Here is a 22,785-nt window from a genome sequence, read left to right as displayed (position 1 = left end):
GATTAAATGATTTCCCTAACTAGTGAGTGTCTCTTACAAAACCCGTCAGTCGAACTGAGGTGCAATGCCTGGGCTCTGCTCCTAATGACCATCCCACATGTCTCTATAAATAGACCATTATTGAATGCTTTTTATCAGGCTTGAATTGGACAACAACCATGACTCTCAACTTTCCTTCCTTCCCTCTCATCTGATTTTAAATTATCTCTGACAGTCAGGATATGATAAGTCTACTGTGTTCAGAGTTCAGAGTTCTGAACACAATTTTCCAACATAAGGCAGGCTAGAAATACATATTTTAGACAAAACATGGAAATCCTACCAATTGGTGGTGAATTCCCTCTGAGTTTCTCTCTTCCCTTTCAGGAAACATGGCTCAGGTCTCCTGTCCTTGTTAACACCAGCTTCTCCGGTCTGGCTCTAAATCATTGCCTTGGCAACGCCACTTCCCACGGTCCACAAAGCCTTGGACAGCCAGTCTCTATTTTGCCTTTGTCTCCTATTCATTGGCCAGTAGGGTACTAAAGCCTGTGACCTGGCTCATCCCGGCTTTGTTTTGTCCGAACTCTTTTGTGCAAAGAGGAAAACCAGGATTTTGAAGCATGCTCTGGGCTGGGCTGGCATAGTGCATTGCAAAATAAATCACAACTCCTGTATTTTAGACCAGGTGGACATGAGCACTTTTCATAGATAGGAGAGGCTGGCCAAAACAGGACCGGGGTGGGACGGGGTCATCCTTTTTAGATTGCCTCTTTTCTCTTTCTAATACGCCCTGAGTTCCTTTCCCTTCCAGGCAGCTGCTGAGTTGAAGTTGTCCCGCAGCAAGCATCCTGCTCACATGCCCACCCTGACTGTGCAGATTGGGCAAAGCCCGTAACTTTCCAACCGGCATGCGCATACGATGATTGATCATGAACTCTGCAAAAGTCAGGAGAGGAGGCTTAATTTAGTAAAACGAATTATGATGTAAACACAACCTAAGTTTATAACCAAGAGTTTCGTCTTCATTGAGCAAGGCTTTACAACTGGTTGCAAAGGGGAACAGAACTAACATTTCCTGAGAGGCCCCTATGCGCTGGGCTCGTTAATTCTCACAACAACCCTATGAAACAGGTATTATGTTTGTCTCACCCCTCACCCTTTGGGAGTTGTGCCAAGAAGGAGTGGCGGTAGGGGATGTTGATGCTGGCAAGGAGCAAGAAGGGGATTTCAAAGGCAATATCTGAGCTGCAGGACACGGAATTGTCCTGGGAGTCATCCCTGGTGAGTAGCTATACCCAGCAGGACTTGGATACCAGGGGTACTTTCCATAAGCACTCGGAAAACACACTGGATCACCCCATCAGCTCATGTGGACCTAAACTCCATGCCTAGGATGTGGGACACAGTTGGTTCAATCACCCACGTCTTATAACAACACCGTGATTTTTAAGACCTGTGTCCTAGCTTTAGCCGCTTTAACAGAATACCAGCGGCTGGTGGCTCGAACAACAAACACTCACTTCTCGTGGGTCTGGAGGCTGGGATGTCTAAGCATGAGGTGCTGGCAGACCTACCACCTGGTGAGGGCAGTCTTCTTGGTTTGCAGGCATCTTCTTGTTATATCCTCACATGACCGTCACAAAAATCCTCTTTCTTGTGCTTCTTTTTATAACAGGATAAGCCCATGCATGAGAGCTACATTCTCATGATCTAAGTACTTCTTGATGCCCCACCTCCTACACCATCCCATGGGGCAGAGTGGGGGGATGTTAGGATTTCAACATATGCATTTTGGTGGGGGCATAAACATTAAATCCATGATAACGTGGTTTCAATGTCTCTGAATGTATCAGATTAACCAAAGGTACTTGAGTATGGATCCATCCATGTGACCTGAATTTTCCATTTTGTCTGGCCGGTAATAGCTTAGGAGTTGAGATAGGGGAAGGAATCTTCCTCTGTAGAAAAGATCTACACCCAAGGGGCAATAGGGTATGGTGTTTACAAGCACGGATTTAGTGTCCATGTTTTTGGATCCAGATGGAGGCTTATCATCCAAGTTCTCCTACTCGTTTCTTGTGTGGTATTAGGCAGTTACTTAACCCCTTGATGCTTCAGTCTCCTCATGTATGAAACGAGGATGATGAATATGATGCTTCCCCCCTACAGAAGTTGTGAAGCTAAATGAGTTGATACATCCAGCTTTCAAAGCAGCGCTTGCCATTTAGCAAACCCCTTACACGTATTTGCTGTTACTGTTGCTATGGTGCCTGTGATGGTTTGCTAGGGCTGCCATAACAAAGTACACAGACTGGTTGGCTCAAACAATAGCAATTTATTTTCTCAGCTCTGGAGGCTAGAAGCCTGGAGATCAGGGCTGAGTTTCTTCTGAGGTCCATGAGGGAACACTTGGTTCCAGGCCTTTCTCCTTGGCTTGTAGATGACCATCTTCTCTCTGTGTTTGCATATGGTCTTCCTTCTGTGCTTGGGTCAGTGTCCACATTTCCTCTTCTTATAAGGATGTCATCCATATTGGATTCGGACCCACTCGAATGGCCTTATTTTTAACTTACTTACCTCTTTAGAGACTCTATCTCCAAAAAAGGTTATTTTCTGAGAAGCTAGAAGTTTGCAATTCAATAAGACATTTTTGGGAGACAGAATTCAGCTCATAACAATTAACCCTTGTCTAAACAAGGTTCTTGGTAAAAATTGCTTTTAGAAAAAAATTTATTCTCGTGAAGTTGCCTTTTCTCCCCAATTCTGAGTAACCTATGTAAGTTTTCTGCCTTTCTCGTGTTATCTCCTACTTACAGAAATGTATTTTTAAAGTTTCTTTTTTTTTAATTTTTATTTATTTATGATAGTCACAGAGAGAGAGAGGCAGAGACACAGGCAGAGGGAGAAGCAGGCTCCATGCACCGGGAGCCCGATGTGGGATTCGATCCCGGTCTCCAGGATCGCGCCCTGGGCCAAAGGCAGGCACCAAACCGCTGCGCCACCCAGGGATCCCCAGAATGTATTTTTAAAACCCACATAGATATCTTGGTCAAAGTTCTATGAATGCTGTACAGGATGGATTCCATGGTACCTTCCCCCAAGGAAAAGTCCATGGAATTATAGGTCAAGCAGTAACTCAATGCCTAAATGTAGGGCAGGATCATTATAATATACCTAAGCCACTTTTGGTAGACAACTTTATTATTTTATGATTGGTAATTAACCAAGAGCATTTGCTTTTTCAACGGGTTATTAGTTAGGAAATACCATGCCAGTCAAGTTCCCAAATGCTGTTGGCTGGCAGGAAAAGGTACATCTGTGTGTGAGCTGGGACTGCTCAGGGATGGCTGTATACTGGTGGAATTTACCTGGGGTTTGACAGTCTGCAGGTCAGTCATTTTCATCCAGGCTGGGTATGTTAGGTAAGATTCTTGGGGTGGCAAATATCGGAAACCAACTTCAGCTAGCTTAAGCAGAAAAAGGGCTATTTTGGGAGGATACTAGGAAAACTCACAGAGTCCTGGAAATCACTGAATTCCCAGGTTTCAGGGAGCCTGGGGACCAAGGCAGGAGTTCCAGGCCTGTGCTTTTCCATTTGCCCTTCCAGGCCATTTTCTATCCTTATCTTGCTTTGTGCTTCAATGGTGTGCATCAGTGGGCTCTGTGGACCACATCAATGGCCTCCTACTCCCTTGACTTTTGGTTGGGTTTGGCCAATGATGTATCCTGGCAGGAGCTCAGAGAAAGAATGGAGAGTGTGGTCAGGGTATTATTCCTCCCTGTAAATCCTACCTTGGGAAATGCCTTGGGATGGCCAAGTCTCTAGGCCAGCAGTCACAGGTCATCTTACGGTGGCCTTTTCAGCATGACGCTCTCCTTTTACGTTCTAGTAACTCTTCTTTCCTTTCATTTCTTTGGCCTTACTGTGGTAACAGCTGTTTTTACCACCCCCAGAGAGTTGCACTACCATTTGTAGTTTCCCTACACTTTGATTAGTGCTGTGCTGGGCCACATCAGAAATATCAGTAGTACAGGGTCTGCCTTTACTTAAAGTGTTGACATTTTGTTTATCATAGGCTTTTTTTTCTTTTTTTGGTGTTAACTTTGATTTTTTAAATTATTGCATTAAAATATTATTTGTCTCACTTGATGAGATTTTCAGAGGCCAGTGCCTCACTCACTTTACCCTGGTCCTAACCTTGCAAGACATTTTTGTAAATGGTCTCATTATAAAAATCCTCCTCTCTGAGCAAGCAGTTTGTGTCCTGATAGGACCCCGACTCATTCAGAAACCTTCTCAAAAGCATAGATTGGAAATCATTGACTGTCAGGCAATATTTTACCGAAGACGTGATTTATATGACTGGTACAGCTTTGAAATTTAGTTGACAAGTTAAAAAAATTGGAAGGCCTTCAACATAAAAATCTAGATTTCAGGTTTCTCTTGAAAAAATAAAATAAAATAATATGACAACATTAGGTCCCTTTCCTGCAGGGCAACAATTGGCTGGAACTGAGTAGAAGCTGACCCTTCAGACTGGGCATGTCTCCCCTGTTGGATACAGTCCCCACCACTCCCTAGTAACCCCCAAACACAGACTGCTAGTTGCTGTTATCACAGTGGACTGTTTTTATCACACATGGCCTGCTTGCCCAACTAACCCCTGGAGGGAACTGATTTTGAGATACTTCCTCTAGCTTGGTGCTAGACTCCACCTCCAACTCCCAACTTCCTTAACTTCTGGTTCAAACATGACATTCCCAGGAGAGTGGATCAGATTGTCTCAACTTGAAGTGAGTAGCCGCCCCAGCACTAAGCAACTGTGATCACAAGACCCGATCTTGTGGTTGAGCCCTTGCTGGGGACCCATTCCTGGAGATGGAAAGTGGAGATTTCTAGAGAAGAGGAATTGCTTCCAGAAAGGAAGGGCCTACTACCCTGTAGTGCTAGCGGTTGGATCAAAGTAATATTGCACACATTTTATACTTTACTTAAGCTTTAGTTATTCAGAGTAAGTAGCCAACACTGTCCCTTTTAGTGAATTCTGCAGATTAAGTGCTTCCAAGTACAAAAATGGCAAAAATGGATGCAACTCGAATTTTATTCTTTATGTGAGTGGTGTCGGTGAGAAGGAGTGGGGATGTGTTTATGAGCCACAGGCTGGTTCTCTAAAATTACATGTAGGACACAGATGGATAGCGATATAGTTTGAGGCTGATGGTCTCATGTACCTGAAATCCCAGGCTAAGGATGGCAAGTGTGTGAGCCTTTGATCCTCCCTCTTGAGTGGCCCTTAGCAGATGTTGCTGATATGCTGCGGGAACCCTTGCCGCTAAGGGTCAGGATCCTTCTCAACACAGTGGTCCAGGAAGGCGGCACTAAGCAGGTAGCACGTGAAAAAAACACATTTGCCATTCCTGCCCAGACGGCTCTCTGGGGGCTTGTCGTGGAGCCTCCTCGAGCTGCTGGGGATCACTTTATTGGCACATGTGAGAATTTGGATGGAGACCACAGTTCTGAGCAGATTAGAGCAGGATGCTTTCAGGTCATCAGGGTGGCTCAGCCATCTGGGGTCTTGCTACAAACCCAAGGAAACCTGGGTCCTCCAAGACGCCTCCAACAGACATAGGCTGCTGTTAGGCAGGTAAGTGATTCTGCTGGGTCACAGTTGGGAAGGTGAGGGAGTGAGCAGTCAGAGGCCTCTGGAGTCAGGCTAGGAGGGGACTCTTCAGAGGGTCCAGAAAGCATGACTCCCTGGGTCCTGGGCTGATGGCCCAGCTGAGGAAGGGCCATCAGAGACGCCTGCTTCTTTACTCCCAGTGTCGTGGCTCTCCAGCCACAAACATTGCACAGGCGGGTATACAGCCAAACCTGTCCTTATTCCCTCCTGCCTCTTCCTTGTTTCCTGATAGTAAGTAAATAATCAAATGTGGGTTGATTTTGTTTGAATGAAAGCCTTGGAATGAAACGCTTGGTCCCCCAAGGACACCTGTGTGTCCTATTATCTAGGGGTCATCTCTTGATTACATGGATCCTCTCTCGTGCCAGCCCTCCCCCAACCCTCTGCTCTGAGAAAGGCTTTGGAGCAAGCAGGTACGAGGAGACTGGGGCTGTTTCTATTAGGCTGGGTGCTGCATTCGAGTGTCTTTGCATCTCTGGGCCTTGGTCAACTCATCTTTAAAATATGGGACTCAGGATTGGTGACTGAGTTCCCCTGAGCAATTGCTGAGACTTACTGTGTGCTTGGAGTGGCACTAAGAGTTTTATATATATCCTTTCATTTAGTTCTCACAAAAACATGTTGAGGTAGTTAATAATGTTATCCCCTCAGTCAGTTACTATCCAGTTCAGCTGCTTATACAGAAATGTCCCAAGCAGTGATGGCTTCATTAAGATAGAGGTTTATTTGCCTTTCCTGTCTATGTAAAAAATAAACCATCTGGATGTAGGCCGGGCCACTATTGATGTGGTGGCTCCATGGCATCATCAACATATCATCTTTTTCCTCCACCATCCTCAGCACATGGCTTCAAGGTCACAAGGTCCAAGATAGCTGCAGTAGCTCCGGTCATCACATGTCTCTTTCAGGCAACTGGAAGCGGGAAGAGAGGATAAAAGAACCACTTTTTTTGAAATTTAAAAAATAATTGTTAAGGGCCACCTTATTTTATTCTAGAAATCCCAACAATATTTCTGTTTACATTTCATCGGTCAGAATTTAGTTACACGTTGACACCTAGCTGCAAGGGAGGCTAGAATGTAGTGTCTTAGTTTCCCAGCCAGCAATGTAAATGTTTGAGTTCTAAGGAAGAAGATGAGAGAGGATATTGGAGTTTCTTCACATCATGTTTGACCAGTGAGCCAGCAGGGCACAGGTTGGTTAAAGCCCTAAGACGTAGAGTTGTTGGTGGTGTTGGTGATTGAGGCAGGATTTGGAGCCAGTCCATCTGCATGTGGAACCTGTGGTCTTCTGTGCTGTACGTTCTATGCTCTTAGGTCCACCCTGGAATTCCCTTACTGCTTCTTTGCCCTAATGAGGGACTTCACGTAGCCTTCAGCTCTGAGCTCTCATTTTCTTTCTGTGTCAGAAAAGTCCCTCATTGAGGTTTCACGTTCGACCACCTCCAAGATGCAGGGAATTGGGCAGGGCTGCAAGCTTGAGGCCAGATTGTCCTTCATCAGGGGTCTTCTATCACTAGGAAGGCACAGAATGCCTGTGGGGTCTCCTATGCCACGCAGGCCCAGCCCTCACCCCGGTAGCCCCTAGTCACCTCAGCATCCCTGAGCTCCCTCTGTGGTGTTCCCAAATACCCCACCGTGCCCTCAATTGCCAGCCTCCTCTCCTAAAGGAATAACTCCTAACTCCTGGAATAAATTGGTATCTCTCTTCTTGGAGTGTTCATATTTAAGGAAATGAAGGAGAAATTTTCTTACTATAGAATTTCAGATGAGTTTTTTTTTTTTTTTTCTTTTACTTTTTGGACATGGGAGGTTCTTCCTAAGCAAAGCCCTTAAGACCACTGTTGACTCCTATTCAGGCTTTCTTGTCACCCAAGCCACTGCTGGGAGCTTCCATCCCCTCCTCTTCTCTTTTTGTCTATTCAGCGTGGTCCAAGAGCTAGACACTCAAGCTTTGTAGGGGACCAGCAGCATCAGGATCACCTAGGAATTGTTAGAAACGCAGGGCCTCAGACCCCACGTTATACATCCTGAATCAGCATCGGATTAAATAAGGCACATCACATGCCACCAAAGCAGTAGCCTAGGTCAATGTAGTTTTTAGTGAGTGATTATGAATTGAAGAAATTCACCTAAGTAAGAGTTTACTTATTAAATACATTGCTTGCTTTATTTTTTTTAAAGATTTTGTTTATTTATTTGACAGAGAGAGAGAAAGAGAAAGAGAGAATGAACAAGCAGGGGCAGGAGCAGAGGGAGAAGCAGATGCTGAGCTGAGCGGAGAGCCTGATGTGAGGCTCGATCCCAGGACCCTGAGATCGTGACTTGAGCCGAAGGCAGCCACTTAACCTGCTGAGCCACCCAGGTGCCCCACATTGCTTGCTTTAGAAGAAACTAGAATGAGAAAAAGAAAGCAAGTAAAAATCAGGTACTGACATAAATAATTGCCATTTTTGGCACAGCCATGGACCTCTATCTGCCCAGTACATCATGCAAATGTCAACAGTTCTTTGATTGACTGAGGTATTAGAAAGGAGAACTGGACAAGAGTAGATAAAAATTCTCATGCTTAGATTTCTTCTTATGATTCCCTTGAAAAACTACCCAAATCTGTGCACTTGAATCTCCAAATGGTGTTTACAAACCAAATAAGCTTGGCGATTTGGGTTCACATAATTGGCCAGTTTTGCTAAGAGACTGCTGAAAGCACCGCTGTCCAAACAACAATTTTAGTTTAAGGGTACAGTCTAGGTTTAAAAGCCAACATGTGACTCACTTTAAGATTGTTAAAAGCTCAGAGGAGAGAGCTGTCGGACTCTCAATCTCTTTGTTTTTATATCCCATCGTTGTCCAGATGCTGGAAGAATAACAGAGCTATTTATTTCTGTGAGCCCAAGCTTCAATTGTGGAGAGAGCCTCAAAGAATTTCACATTTGGTACTTTTGAAATGCTCCCCTCCAGGTTTTTCATGAACAGCGAGGTTCATGAAGAGATTTTTTTCTTACGTAAGGCGGCAGCTTGACATTGTGGTTATAATGGATTGTGGATTGTCAGGACCTGACCAGCTGGGTTCACACCCAGCCTTTATCAAGCTCTGTGAGGGCAAAAATAACCTACTAGCTGCCATGAGTATGGAGTGAATTCAAGACTCAGTCCAGTGGCTGACAGGTAGCAAGGACTACGTGAGCATTTCGCTGTTGCTACGTCTTCCTACGATGCCTCATCTGTAGACATCTGGCTCATGCTCTTCATCTTACAAAGGTGGAGGTGGAGACCTAGAGAGATTCAGGGTCTGTCTGCTGCAGGGCCCGAGTTGGGAGCCTTCCTTGTTCTCCCTGCTTTCCTGGGGGTGGCTCTATGCTGGGTCATCCCCCCCAGCAGCTCTGTGGGGATTCTTTTCCTCCTACTCCACTTCACACATGTGTTTCGGGGCCCCAGGAGGAGGGTCAATGGCAAGAACAGAATCTATGACTGATTCACGTCCTGCATTTTCTTTGCATGTTGACATCTCTCCTCAACCCCATTCAAATTTATTTTCACTTTTTCTTTCTTCTTCTTTTTTTAATCCCTGACTGGGCAGGTATGGTATATAGGACTCGCTGGAAGCCAAGCTGGTTTGTGACATCTGGGACACTAGACCTGCTACGTCAGCTGCTACGAACGGCGGAACTGTTTTAAGTGACTACACTCAAAACTATTCCTTCCCCAGGGTTTTGATAATTCCTCCTGCCAATTATAGCACTTTGCGGAGATTAACTAATTAATCCTCACCACACACCCAAGAGACAAAATTAAAGATAATTCTTTCACACGTGTAAAGCACTTTTATCTAAGGATTACTAGCACCGAGGCATTTGTCTCCCATGACAACGTTGCAAGTCTCAGAGATGACAAAGACGATCGTTACCATTTCGGGAACTGGGAACAAAGAAAACTCTCCCCTCCAGGACCCAGAAGAGGACACTGGGGGTGGGGGGGGTGTCTCAGAACAGGTACACGTTGGCAAGTTTGGCACTGGAGTGCTATGCCTGCGTTCCTGGGGTCCGAATGGGAATGTCCAGGTGGGGCTGTGACCCCTCTGGCCACCCTTCTTCATGCTGTCCATAAAACCCCAGGGAGCCTCAGAGAGAGAGGTGGTTCCACGGGGGTATCCCAGCCCGTGTTTGGCTTCCTCCTCTCCCCCCTTGTCTCCAAAATGCGGGTTCCACATGCTATTTGCCAAGTTCTGTCTGGCACTGAGATGAAGTGGAGCCAGTAGGCCAATGCCGTGGGGAAGGGAGAGCCTGAAAACAACATTGCAAACGGAGGACCTCCAGGGAGAGGAGGTAGGTGGGGTGGGAGGGAGACAAGCCAGTCTGCCAAAGCTCTGGAAACAGCATCTGGGGGGAAAGAGGGGGAAAAGAGCCATCTGTACTTCATGACCCGGTGATGGGTGTGCTGTGATTTCTTTGTAATTCTTTGGCAGTGCAGATGCGTGCTCCTGAGAGCCGCTGAGGCCGGGGACTGCATCGTCCTGCCTGCCGGCGCGGGGGCTCCCCCCAGGGGGCTCTCACACGGCAATGGAGACGCGAACGGTCCCTTCGGAGACACGTCTCCCATAAAGGCCAAGCAGTTGCCTTTCTTCTAAGCCTCCCATCATTGGCATCAGACAACACTCCTGGAAGCAATTGCAGGTTTCCCCTCCTGATGACAGCTGCACCTCCGGAGCTCAGAGCCCTGGGCCTGCGGGGCCTGGTGCCCCCAAGGCTGCTGCAGCTCCCGCCAGGCCTCTGAGCACTAGGGGTGTCCGGAGGAGAGGCCCTTGCTAACCTCGAAATTCAAGAAAGAGAAAATAAGACTATACCTTTACAGAGATTTAAAAAGCCTGATCTTATTTAAACCTTCTGACAAGCATGTAAAGCCAGGGGGTAAATGGACGCCTCTTCTTTTGGCCAGCCCAACATCGCTTTCTCTGGGAAACTGACTTTTTCTTTTCTTTTCTTTTCTTTTCTTTTCTTTTTTTTTTTCTTTAAGATTTTATTTATTCACGAGGCACACAGAGAGAGAGAGAGAGAGGCAGAGAGAGAGGCAGAGACACAGACAGAGGGAGAAGCAGGCTCCATGCAGGGAGCCTTACATGGGACTCGATCCCAGGTCTCCAGGATCACGCCCTGGGCGTGAAAGGCAGGAGCTAAACCACTGAGCCACCCAGGGATCCCAGAAACTGACTTATCTCCAATCATTGCATCCTGATAGGGCTGCCAGTCACAGGACTGTCCCCCTTCCCAACCCCTTCCACCCCCACCCCCACCTCCAAGGTCGGGCATAAGGCTCTGATTAGGCCACTGGACTCCTTAAGCTAGAGATTTGAAGCTTTGGGGAGATCCCCTGGGGAAGAAGAAACTTCCCCCCTGGGGAAGAACTCACAATGTTGAGTTGTGCAAAGAGACAATGCCCGTGGATACTTCTTACCAAGATCTCCAGGATGGCCCAAAGCTGGGCTGTTCAGCTCTTCTTTCCATCCTGTGAATTATTTTTGTCTCCTTCTAATACAGTTGTCTTTAGTTTCTGTGAGCTAGAGTCCACCAACGATGGCTTCCCTTAGAACAAGTGATGCAAGAGAACAAGGCAGAAACCATCGTGCCTCCTACGACCTGGCATCAGAAGTCATACGGCGTGACTGAAGGGAGGGAGATACGCAAGGGCACGAGTACCAGGAGGCCAGGGTCACTGGGACTATCTTGGATCTTGACCACCCCAAGCCCCTTCTCTTAAAACATGACTAAAATTTATCATGAAATATTTTCAAAAAAAAAAAAAAGAAATATTTTTAGATGTATAAAAAGGATAAAAACAATTAAGTGGACTTATGTGTCTACCACCCAGTTGAAGAAATAAAATATCATCAATTCAATTGACATTCCCTGTGCCCTCATCCTGAGTACATATCCCCTCCCCTGTCCCACCGCCCTTAAAAAACTAGTGTTCTGAATTTCATGATTATTCTTCCATGCATTCTTTTATATTTCCGCTACAAATTTATGTGTCCTTAAACAATATGTGGAGTGTTTGGCATATTTTCAAACTTTATTTATGATGGCATCCTGTAAGCTTCTTCTGCAACCTACAAAACCTTTTGTTTTCAGAGTTGTAATTGTGGGATCTATCTGCATTCATTGTATAGGTCGAGTTCATTTATTTTAGTCACTAAATAGCATTCCATCATCTTAACACGTCACAATTTATTTATCCATTCTCCAGTTGATGAACATTCAGGTTGCTTACATATATTTTTTTTTTTCTGGCTATTACACAATGTTGTTATGAGAGTTCTTGTAAAACTCTCCTTGTGCCCAGGTGCAAAAGTTTTTCCAGGGTGTAAATCGAAAAATAGAATGGGTATGTGCTCATATGGTGTGTGCACTTCAACTTCATTCATTATTGAATTCTCTAAAACAGTTGCATTAATTTATAATACTACCAACGATTAAGTTCCCTTTGCTCTTTATTTTATACTGTCAAATTAAAAATTTCATGCCAAGCAGATAGATGTGAAACAATATCCATTTATGGTTTTAATTTGCCTTTCCTTGACTATCCATGAGGCTTATTTTTTTTTTTAAATATGTTTGGGTTTCTTCTTCTTAGCACTTATTGTTTACATCTTTTGTCAATTTATTAAGTTGCTACTCCCTTTCTTATTGATTTGAAAGAGTTCCTTAGGGCAGCCTGGGTGGCTCAGTGGTTTAAGCGCCCAGAGTGTGATCCTGGAGTCCTGGGATCGAGTCCTGTGTTAGGCTTCCTGCATGGTGCCTGCTTTTCCCTCCTCCTGTGTCTCTGCCTCCCTCCATCTCTCTCTCTCTCTGTGTCTATCATGGATAAATAAATAAAATATTTTAAAAAATAAAAAAGAAAGGGTTCCTTAGATTCTGGATACTAATTTTTGTCAATCATACATGTCGCTCACATTTTTTTTTCTTGTCTAATATTTGTCTTTTTTTTTTAACCTTTCCATTGTCTTTGTTGAATAGAATTTTTAAGTCAATATAATTCAATGTATCAGTCTTCTCCTTTATATTTAATATGACAGAGACTGACAGTTGTCCATAACATCCGCCTCTCTCTTCTTTTCCAGTAACAGAGTTGTGGCTGGTCGTACTGTGGAGCGCTTCTAGAAGATTTACGTGTAGCACCTGCTTCACTTGCTTCTGAGAAAGTCTTTGTTTCTAGATGTCCACTCTCTCCCCCTGGAGCCGGCCAGAATGGTGACAACCAGAAAGCCTGGGAAACCTCATGCTGAAGTGCGTGGAGCTGCTGTCAGGCTGGCTCTGCCACTACCTGCAACTCTTTAGTTTAGTAGCCTAGTGTAATGAGGTCATATGACATTTTCTGTTTTCTTCCAAAAGTTTTCAAGTTTTCCTTTTCACAACTAGATCTTAAATATGCTTGGCCTTGGCTGTTATGATGGCCATAAATTATAGTCTTTTTTCAAATGAATAAACAACTATCCTGTTACCCAACATTTTTCCTTTTTTTTAATTCCCCGATGTGAATCCCAGAGAAATTAAGAGACAAGATCAAGTTCACACAGCTAATCAGTGAATTATAGGTTGTGTGAAGAGCTAGCATTTACAATTTTCTTCCCTCAAGCCCTGTGAAGTAGGAAGTGTCATCATTATTCCAATTTCACCCGTGAAAAAGTCATTGCTACACTGCTGGGGTGAGCACATCATCTCTGAGCCCTAGCTTCCCCGGCTGTGCCCTTTCCTCAGTCACCATGCCTTAAGAGAGAAGAAAATCAGCCAAATCAAATCCAACAAATATTTATTAAGCACCTCCCATATGCAAAGCTCTGTGCTAAGAACCCGCCAGCATCAGTAAGACACAGCAGCTCGGCCCCTCATCTGAGAAGCTTGTAATCTGGTCAGGGGACAAGGCAGGGCCACGTGTGTTGGTATGTGTGTCCACTTAGGGTATCAGGAAAATCCTTATAATATTTGCGATTCTTTCAGGCAGCCTGAGGGGAAGGGCTTTCTGGGAGCAAGGAAGAGTCTGAACAGAAGCACACAAGCTGGAAAGCACAGCCGTGTTTAGGACACAGCCAGCCAGACCCCCGAGTTTGACTGGAGCAAGGTCAGATGTGAGGTTGTGGCGGACAACCCTGCGCCAGTGCAGGCTGGACCCCCCGCCCGGCTGTTTCTGTGAAAGAGCAATACTGGCAATCAGAGGTATGGGGGCTGCAGATTGCAGGGGCTGCGGGGGGAGCGCTCGGGGGGAGTCAGTTAAAATCATTCTTGTTTCACCATCTTTGAAAGTGTGAACGTCAAGTCTATATCCCTGTAGACAGGCTTCTGAACTTTGCAGAACCTCATATCAAAGGCGATTGAGGAGGTTGCAAAGAATTGTATTAGCTTAGGATTTCTCTTCCAGAACCACTTTCCCCTCTTGTGGAACTGGCATAGTGTGCAGACTCTTGAGAGACATGGCTATTGGTCTCTAGCCTGATATCAACTACTTTCAGCAGAATTTCTTCACCCTCTGAATTTCTCCACCAACTCATGCTTATGTGCTTCTAAATGTGACCACTCTTCTCCAAACAACTTAAGGGATGGAGACCCTGCCTTATTCACTGTTATGTTCCCCAAACCTGGCCCCATGCCTGGCACCAGGCAGGTGCATCCACATTTAGGGGATGAGGGAGTGGATGTTGGAAGGGAAGGAAAGAATGAATTCCCCAAAGCTGCACACAGCGGCTCTTGCGGCCCAGCTGTGCATGGGACAGCCAAGGCCAGGTGCCCAGAAAGCTGCCTTCTGCTGAGTTGGAGGGCGACCAGAAATGGATCCTGAAACTCTGTATTAATTAAGATACGGTCTCCACTGCTGTCACAGAGACCCAGCTTATACAAAATCGAGGTTTATTTCTCTTGCATGTAAAAATCCAAGCCAGTATGTGCTCGGCTTGTAGAATTGTCAGAGACCCAAGCTCTTGCTCTGCTGCTCTACTCCTCATGGCGTGCTCAGATCCCCCATTATATCCACATTCCAGGCAGAAGGAATGTGAAAGGAGAAAGGAAAGGTGATGCTCCTTCTATTTAAGGGCACAACTTGAGAGTTGCACATATCCCTTCTGCTCACATCCCATTAGCCAAAACCTAGTCATGTGACCATACCTAGCTGCAAAGGAAGTTGGACAACGTGCAGTCTATTCTGACAGCCATACCAAGTTAATTATCATCCTATTCCCTAGAAAGAGAGACTAGGTATTGGCAAACAGCTTGCTAACCCTGCCACATAATGTGGCACAGATGTGAGACACAATGGCAGACAGACACAAATAGGACCTATTTTGAACAACCCTGTCAATAGTGATACTAAAAGCCACAGCCTGCAATTCTGTGAGGACAGCATGAAAATTAGCGTTGTCTTCAAATGCAAAGAACAGTGGCATGTTCTCATAAGTTTGGTTGGTCATCATGAATCCTCCATGTACTTCTTTTTCTTTTTTGAAGATTTTACTCATCTGAGAGAGAGAGAGAGCTTGCAAGAAAGCAAGTACGAGTGAAGTGGGGAGAAGGGCAGAAAGAGAGGGATAAGCATACTCCCCGCTGAGCAGGGAGCCCCAGGTGGGGGTGGGACTGAATCCCAGGACCTTGAGAGTATGACCCAAGCCGAAGGCAGCCACTTAACCGACTGGGCCACTCCGGTGCCCCTCTTCCGTGTACTTCTAAGAGACAAAGTAGTCAATCAAGTAGGCCTCTGCATCACAACTGTAAGAGAAATAGTGATGTGAAGGGGAGAAATGGTGCACCAGACTTGGGTAATTGTGTGATCGGACATAGCCCTTTTAAATAATCAGTAATCTCTTACCACATTTTCTACTTGAGGGGTCAGTATTGGCAGCTGTCCTCCCCTTCTTCCTGGGTACACAGCTAGACTGTACCTTGGACAGTAGGTGTGACAGTGTCATCAAGGTCTTTCTGAGGGACTCTGAGCATCATGTGTCATTCCCAGGCCTAGACCTGAGGACTGTGGGTGCCCCTCCAACACTCTCTCTCCCTTTGCACCATTGGCAACCTTGATGTGAGGCAGTCTAGCTCTAGCCAAATAGACAACGATGATGCCTTAGGGGTGCGACATACAATAACCTGGAAGGAGCAAGCGTCCATGACTGTCCTCATAGATGAGAGTTGTCCACCAGCCTGGTGTGCTCATCTGTGACTCTTACATGAGAGGGAAAGAAGCTTCTTGGCTCTCTACTCCACTCTATTCTTAGGTCTTTGGGATATAGCAACCGAGCCTTTTAGTTTAACTAATACACACTTTGCACGTGATCTCCCCATGTCCCAAGTGTGGGACCATGGCTAGGAAGTTATCCACCAGTGCTACATGCTCTAATCCATCAGCAGAGGAATAAGGCTGTTCACCTGTGATGAGGTACATCATATATTTCTGTACAGCTTTTTCAGTTGCACTCTTAAAAAAAAGGATCCCTCCCCGAAATAATTCACAGTAGCAATACAAAATAAAATACCTTGGAATAAGCATCTTATTTATTTATTTATTTATTTAAAACATTTATTTATTCATGAGAGACACAGAGAGAGAGAGAGAGAGGCAGAGACACAGGCAGAGGGAGAAGCAGGCCCCATGCAGGGAGCCCGACGTGAGACTCAATCCCGGGTCTCCAGGATCATGCCCTGGGCTGAAGGCAGTGGTAAACCGCTGAGCCACCAGGCTGCCCTATTTTTAAAGATTTATTTATTTATTCATGAGAGACACAGAGAGAGAGAGAGAGAGAGAGGCAGAGACACAGGCAGAGGGAGAAGCAGGCTCCAAGCAGGGAGCCTGGCGTGGGACTTGATCCCGGGACTCCAGGATCACAACCTGGGCCGAAGGCAGGTGCCCAACTGCTGAGCCACCCAGGTTGCCCATGGAATAAGCATCTTAAAAGAAATGTACAGAATTTATGTGTGGAAAGTAGTACATATTTTGAGGTGCATAAGAGAGACTAAATTTAGAGACATACCACATTATAAAAGATTCGGTTGTGAAGATGTACTCTCTCTGCCAATTAATTTGTCAGTGCTAAGTCATCCTAATAAAAATTACTATGAGATTGTTTATGGATTTTAATAACAAATATTCAAAGTTGTAAGAAGAATAAATGGAGGAGAATAACCAAGAAAATTTAGAAAAATTAGAATTGAGGGGAAGATTTTCCTTACCAAACATCAGAATTATTAAAATGCTTCAGCATAGGGACGGCTGGGTGGCTCAGTGGTTGAGCTTCTGCCTTGGGCTCAGGGTGTGATCCTGGAGTCCTGGAATCGAGTCCCACATTGGGCTCCCTGCAAGGAGCCTGCTTCTCCCTCTGCTTCTGTCTCTACCTCTCTCTCTCTCTCTCTCTCTCTCATGAATAAATATATAAAATCTTCTTAAAAAAATGCTACAGTATATAGATCAATCTGACATTGTTTCAAGAATAGACTTGAAAATGAATGCAAAGATAAGAAAATCTTGATAAGACAGAAAGATAGAAAATCCTGATAACTGTGTACACAGCATTTATATGAATTTTGTGCTTTATAAATGTATGTTTTATATTAGGAAAAGGTGACACTGCTCAATTAATAGTCATAGGATGATAATTGGTTGGCTAAGTAGAAAAAAGCTGTATATTTATCCCCATAAACAATAAGACTGATTTAAAAACTATTTTTGAAATAAAGAAAATATAAGTAAATCTTCATCTGATCTTGGAGTGCCTGGGTGGCTCAGTCAGTTGTCTGTCTCTTGATCTCAGCCCAGGTCTTGATCTCAGGTTTGTGAGTTAAGTCCTACATTGGGCTCCAAGCTGCGTGTGGAGCCTACTTAAAAAAAAAAGATCTCATCTTGCAATGAGAAAGCAAAAGATGAAGTCATAAGAGAAATAGTGATATATTTGACTACCTAAGAATTTAAAAATTTAAGTAACCAAAAAAGCAAACTTCAAAGATAATTAACAACTGAGGAAAAAAAACACCAGTAAATAAGTAAAGAGCATTTACATATAAAAAGCTCTTCAAATCAGTAAGAAAAAAACTCCATTAAAAAAATGGATAAGGGGCCTGAATAGACAATTTTCAATAGCCAGTTAGCATATGAAAAACTCCAACTTTAGTAGTGATCAAGTAAATGATAAATAAAATAACAATGTAGTATAGGTCTTCATTTATCAAATTGCCAAAAGTTTTTAAAGTTGTCATACTCGGGGTGAAATGGAAATTGTTACACATAACAGAATTACAATTCATCAGACCACATACAGTGTTATATAATTCATCAGATCCTTTCTGGGTAAATTGGGCAATGGGTATCAAAAACCTTTTATATATTTATATTCTTTGACCAAACAATTACATGTCTAGGAATTTACTAAATGGACGTAACCAGAGATCTCCTAAAGATTTATGTATTAAACATCATGTTATTGATAGCAGAGAAAAAAAAATTAAAAACCACAAAAGATATTGTTTGAATACCTTATGGTTGGTCTAGGTTGGTGGAATTTTATGCTGTCATTACAAAATTATGTTTTTGAAGAAAACGTAATGAAGTAGGAAAATGTTCCTAATCTAACAGTAAGTCGAACAAAACAGGATACACAGTGGCTTACGTGCCTTCCATAAGCTGACTCCACCCTAGCTGTTCCCCCCATTCCGACCCATCTTCTCCACTCTGCTCCTCACTCACTCCACTCCTGCTGCCCTGGACTCCTGAATCTTCTGACGTTTGCAACCCCAGGACTCTATACTTGCTCTTTCCTCTGCCTGAAACATTGCCCCAAGATAACCTCACAGCTGCTGCTTCACTTCCTTGAGTCTCTAGTTAAAACTAATCACCTTGTGGGCCAGATCATCCTGGCTGTTCCATATAAAAATATTAACCACTCCTCCCCCACCCACTGCCACCCCATATTTCCTGTTCCCTATCCTACCCTATTTTTCTCTATTGCATTTGTTGCTGTTGGCATATGGCATATTTTCATGTTTATTTATTTATTGTCTGTTTCCCCACGAGGAGCACCAGCTCCATGAGGACAGGGAACTCGTCTGATTTGCTCATTGCTTCATCCCTACCGAATTATCATTAGTAGGTCATCAATAAATATTTGCGGGATGAGTGACTATAGTAACAATATTACATGACTTTTCTACAAAAACCTTAGGCTTTAGGTAGCTGCAGCTCTAAAGGATGAGGATGTGGACACCGAATATTAACTGTGGTTATTCTTGTGTGTGTGGTTACTCTTGCTTGTGATTTTGATGATCTATTTATGCTTTTCTGTGTTTTTGCACCTGTTTGCCATAAACATGTAATAATGTGTTGTTATTATTTTTAAATTCCATGATTTGTAAAAATCACTCAATGCCTGAGCCGGCCAAATGTGCCAAAGTGTAGAACAATTCTCTCTCTCTTATTTTTTTAGAACATCTCACTTTTACAAATTTTCCATTTTACAAATCTGGTGCCTCTTCCACAGGGCTATATTTTATCAGCCACGGCTTCCTTCCTCTGCCTTCCCCCCATGTGACCAGCGCCTTGATGATGCAGAATTTCTTTGGGGGCACTTTTCAGTTTACAAAAGTCAATGCTAAATTTAGCATTTACTTAAAGATGGATTGGAATGTTTTGGGTTCTGGATTGTAATAGCAATGATTTAAAGTTATAAGAAGAATGGAAGAGAATAACCAAGAAATTTAGAAAACATTTCTAAAAATTAGAATTTGGGGGAAGATGTTCCCTACCAAACACCGTAATTATTATTGCAATCTGTTTTATTTCTTAAATTCCCTCCTTCCCTCCTCTCCCCCCTCAGCTCTCCTCTCCCCCCACCTCCCCTCTCACTCCCATCTCCTCCTCCTTCCCCTCTCAGGTCCCTGCCCAGCCTCTTCCTTAAGTTCCTTCCCTGGCCCCACACTGCCAGGTGCCTGGAGGCCCCAGGGAGCGGCCTATGTCAGACTCTTGGGCCTCCAACAAGCAAAGGAAAAGGTTACTTGAGGGTAATTAGCTGAGAACCAGAGAAGCAGTTCCACCTGCATAGGGATGGCAGCTAGAGGGTGAGGAAGGGAGGCCCTGCGCATACTGCACCAGGGGCCTAAGCCTCTTTCCTTGGAAGGAGGGTGACCCTGAGTCCCAAACCTCGGGGCTCCCTTTGTAGTCCCATGCGTCCTCCTGGTCCGGAGGACTAGCTGCACAGGGTGAATGGGAGGCTGTCCCTCGGCTTCACGTCTCACGGCACCCCATTTACTTCAAAGTAATTCTCCAAGTACAGACAGTAGCCGCCCGTCGAAAGCAGCCGCACACCCGCAATGAGCAGTGGGTGCCCAGGCCTGGGCTCCCCGGGGCACCGACCACGGCGGTGGCAAGCATTTTCAAGGTGAGGTGGTGGCCTTTTGGCAGAACTTGCAGCCTCCGTGGGGAGGCAGTGGGGGACAGCACCTGCTTGGATTGAGGGAAGAGGGGGGCAGGCCTGCAGCTCCCCCCCCAGCTCTGCCCAGGGGGAGGCTTCCTCCTTCTCCCCCACCCTTAAATACGGGCTACAGGAGGTAGTTGCACGTTCTAAGAAGGTGCCGCCTTCGGCGTGGTCCTTGGCATTGCTGAGCCACCGCTGCCCTGGCAAGGGCCTGAAGACGCATCCGGCGTCCTGGGTCAGTCCCCGGCGCCATCTGACCCTCAAACCCCATGTGAGTGAAATCGTATGGTATTTGTCTTTCTCTGACTGGCTTATTTCACTCATGTGAAATTTAAGAAACAAAACAGATGAACACAGGAGAAGGGAAGGGAAAGGAAAATATGACAACAGAGAGGGAGGCAGGCCGTCAGAGACTCGTAGCTACAGGAAACAAATTGAGGGTTGCTGGAGGGGAAGGTGGGTGGGGGATGAGGTCATGGGGTGATGGCCATTAAGGAGGGCACGTGATGTCATGAGCACTCGGTGTTGCACATCACGTGCAACTGGTGAATCACCAAATTCTACCTCTGAAACTGATGATACAGTTATTATTAGTCGTTAATTAAATTGAATTTAAATTTAAAAAATTTTAATTCCTCAAACCCTTACATCAGGCCTGTCTTCTGCGCTTTCTGAACATGGGGCGTGCCTCTGTGTACCTCTCACCATATATGAGTTATCTGTTCATACGTCCGTTTCCTCTCCTAGATGCCATGTCTTCGTTCATATTTGTAGGTCCAGTGTTTGGCGCTTAAGAGGCACTTGATCGGTATTTCATGAGTCTAATATTTGGAGCCTGTCTTGAAAATTCATTGTAAAACCTTCCAAACCATGGTGATTTCCTTGAAAAACTTTTCATTTAGGGCAAGACTCATGGGGACACTTCCAGGGATTGCCTGTTTAGGCATCTTCAAATGCTGAAGGGGGAGGGGGCCTCTAAGGCATCAGGGACACTCAGATGGAGTTTGTTGCTGTTATTTGATACAATGATTGTCACAATGCAAATTTCTTGCATGTGTCTAACACATCACGATTTAAAGGCCTTTGAATTTTCTTATCATCTATTATTATGTGCTGATCTCTAAGACATGATCTGGGGAGCCATATTTAAAAATCTTATAAGAGGGGATCCCTGGGTGGCTCAGTGGCTTAGTGCCTGCCTTCGACCCAGGGCATGACCTGGAGTCCCCAGATGGAGTCCCACGTCGGGCTCCCTGCATGGAGCCTGCTTCTCCCTCTGACTGTGTCTCTGCCTCTCTCTCCCTCTCTCTCTCTCTCTGTGTCTTTCATGAATAAATAAATTAAAAAAAACAACTTATTAAAAAAAATCTTATAAGAGCACTTGGGTGGCTCAGTCAGTCTGACTCTTGAGTTTGGCTCAGGTCATGATCTCAGGGTAGTAAGATCTAGCCCTGCCTCAGGCTCCATGCTCAGCAAGGAGTCTGCTTGAGATTCTCTCTCTCCCTCTACTCCTCCCCTCACTCATGCACAGGTGCTCTCTCTCTCTCTCTCTCTCTCTCAAATAAATATATAAAATCTTTTTAAAAAGTTTTATGAAAGTCAGATTCCCTTTGCGATTTATCTGAAAGTTTAGTTTTAGGATTAAGCACTATTTTTCATTCATTCAACACACATTTATTGCATATCTATTATGTGCCAACACTGTATAAGTCTCTTAAATAACACAGGTGAAAAGTCACAATTGCTGCTCAGGTTAGAGGCATTGATACAAAGTGATAAGGACTATAATGAAAGTGTCATTACAGGCTATGGAAGCTAGGGACAAGAATGCTGGACTCTGTCTGGAGAGAAGTGGGGAGAAGTTTCAGACCAAGATGATGTCATGTGATGATGAGGATGGGGATGGTGGTGATGGTAACAGCTAGATAGCACCAGCAATGTAGGATGCTTCCCATGTGCCAGGCACTCCTCTGGGTGCTTTACACATATTAACTCAATCCTCACAGCCACCCTATGAGGTACAGGCTCCTAATATTTCCATTTTACAGATTGAGGTAGGCAGCAATTAGAATAATTGCTCAAGATTATATCAGTAAGGGGTGGATATCATCTACTATTTCTTGGGTTTCTGGACCAAAACCAGCAACAATGATCCTGGTAAAGAACAAGGTCTTTGGCTACTGCCAGACCCCACTTTCCTTGGTTTCTTAGCTGAGGTGCAGCCCACTTATTTCTCAAGCTGGTTCTTGAGCTTAGCGGTACATTGAGGGCCTTCCTATACAGATGATAAGCCTGGTTTATGGCCCTGGCCTCATGTACTCAAGCATCCCAGTGTGGAGAAAGAGCAATGGTCAAGATATGGGATTTCAGATTAGACTGCTGTGGGCTGGACTTCTAGTCCCGTCAATTCTTAGCTGTTGACCTCTAAGCTGTGGGTTCCCCACCTAAGAAATGGGGCTACTAGCTGTATCTATGCCTCTAGGGCCTCACATGTCAGCTGCTTTTTGCTCACCCCACCCCCCTCAAAGACGAGGCCCCTGAACCACACAGATGCTGAAAATGAGCCAACCTGGAAGCCTGTGGAGTTCCCCAGCCCAATGGGAGCCATTGTTCTATTGCTGGGGAGGGCCCCCTGGCAGGGGAAGCAGGCGGAGATCTTTAGTGTCTTTAGCAGACATCTGCCTCAGAG

At 44.9% G+C, this 22,785-nt stretch overlaps 1 long non-coding RNA gene across 2 annotated transcripts in view; it reads left to right on the top strand.

Annotated features, from left to right (window-relative positions):
* LOC144304532 (uncharacterized) overlaps positions 1–13,161 on the top strand; it is a 146,140-nt gene extending 132,979 nt beyond the window's left edge. For both annotated transcript variants that reach the window (XR_013371483.1, XR_013371484.1), the window contains 3 exons: positions 7,869–8,090; positions 9,243–9,987; positions 12,777–13,161. This is a non-coding gene — a long non-coding RNA (uncharacterized LOC144304532). The remainder of the gene's footprint in view (positions 1–7,868; positions 8,091–9,242; positions 9,988–12,776) is intronic.
* The last annotated feature ends 9,624 nt before the right edge of the window (positions 13,162–22,785 follow it).

This window comes from Canis aureus, chromosome 34, assembly GCF_053574225.1.
Source record: "Canis aureus isolate CA01 chromosome 34, VMU_Caureus_v.1.0, whole genome shotgun sequence".
NCBI lineage: Eukaryota > Metazoa > Chordata > Mammalia > Carnivora > Canidae > Canis > Canis aureus.
The sequence above is the reverse complement of the archived record's forward strand: the minus strand, read 5'-3'. Positions and strand labels throughout refer to the sequence as shown.